Source organism: Tenrec ecaudatus, chromosome 14 (assembly GCF_050624435.1).
Source record: "Tenrec ecaudatus isolate mTenEca1 chromosome 14, mTenEca1.hap1, whole genome shotgun sequence".
In the NCBI taxonomy this organism is placed as follows: domain Eukaryota; kingdom Metazoa; phylum Chordata; class Mammalia; order Afrosoricida; family Tenrecidae; genus Tenrec; species Tenrec ecaudatus.
The window spans coordinates 60,086,930-60,088,249 of record NC_134543.1 but is presented as its reverse complement, the minus strand read 5'-3'; the positions used below and the strand labels follow the sequence as shown (position 1 = coordinate 60,088,249).

Below are 1,320 nucleotides of genomic sequence, written 5' to 3'. Positions count from 1 at the left end.
AGGTTCTGAAAAAATTATATAACAGTGTATGACAAAAAAGGCCTGATTTGTGGCAGATGGGGGACTGGTTTTGCCACCACGACAATGCACCTGCTCAAACAGCATGGCTCTCTTGCCCTTTGCACCTCACTCACCTGACCTCGCTCTGTGCGACTTCTTTTGGTTTCCACGAATGAAGAGGGACATGGAAAGACAGCTATTTGAGGATGTAGAAGAGGTGAAGAACAAAACAAAACAAAACAAAACAAAACAAAACAAAACAAAACAAATCATGGGAGGTGCTGTCAGCCATCCAAACAGATGAGTTTGAAAAATGTTTCCACGAATAAAATTACAGATTTGACAAATGTATTAAGTATAATGGAGAGTACTTTGAAGGTTGTTTTATTAAAAAAAATGAATTGCATAGCTTAAAAATCCATTTTGTGGCCGTTTCCAGCACCCTGAGACGCGCGTGTGCATGGTAGCCGAGCCGGTGGAGGAGCAGACGCCACCTTCGCGATTGTAGTTTTAAGCCTCTGCGTCTGCGAGACCAGATTTCGAAATGCATCGTGATTCCTGTCCATCGGACTGTAAGGTTTACGTAGGTAACCTTGGAAACAATGGCAACAAAACCGAATTGGAGCGGGCTTTTGGGTATTACGGCCCACTACGAAGTGTGTGGGTTGCGAGAAGCCCTCCCGGCTTTGCTTTTATTGAATTTGAAGATCCTCGGGATGCAGCCGATGCTGTTCGAGAGCTGGATGGAAGAACACTGTGTGGCTGCCGAGTAAGAGTAGAGCTGTCAAATGGTGAGAAAAGGAGTCGGAATCGTGGCCCACCTCCCTCTTGCGGTCGTCGTTCTAGAGATGATTATTGGAGAAGAAGCCCTCCACCTCGCCGCAGATCTCCTAGGAGGAGAAGCTTCTCTCGCAGCCGGAGCAGGTCCCTTTCTAGAGACCGGAGAAGAGAGAGATCACTGTCTCGGGAGAGAAATCACAAGGCGTCCCGCTCCTTCTCAAGATCTCGTAGCCGATCTAGGTCAAATGAAAGAAAATGAGAAGATGGAGTTGCAGATGGAGCGTAGGATGTACAGGAAATGCATCATTTGACAGGAGTGTACAGACAAGTCACGTTGTGTTTGAGTCTTCAGAAGCCTTGACTTTAATCCTGAAGACTGTTTGGTTTATACATTGTTTAATTTGAAACCCTGTTTTTCCCTGCAAAACTCAAATCTGTAAGCTTGGTTACCAAGTCCAAGTGTAACATTCCTATTGGAAGCCATACTTACATATTTCCTTGTAAAGTGCTTTTGAAGTAATAAAATGTTAGCATAATGTG

The 1,320-nt window shown here is 44.8% G+C and overlaps 1 pseudogene; it reads left to right on the top strand.

The window, feature by feature from the left end:
* The first annotated feature begins 437 nt into the window (after positions 1-437).
* LOC142425408 (serine/arginine-rich splicing factor 3 pseudogene) lies at positions 438-1,108 on the top strand (annotated as a pseudogene).
* The last annotated feature ends 212 nt before the right edge of the window (positions 1,109-1,320 follow it).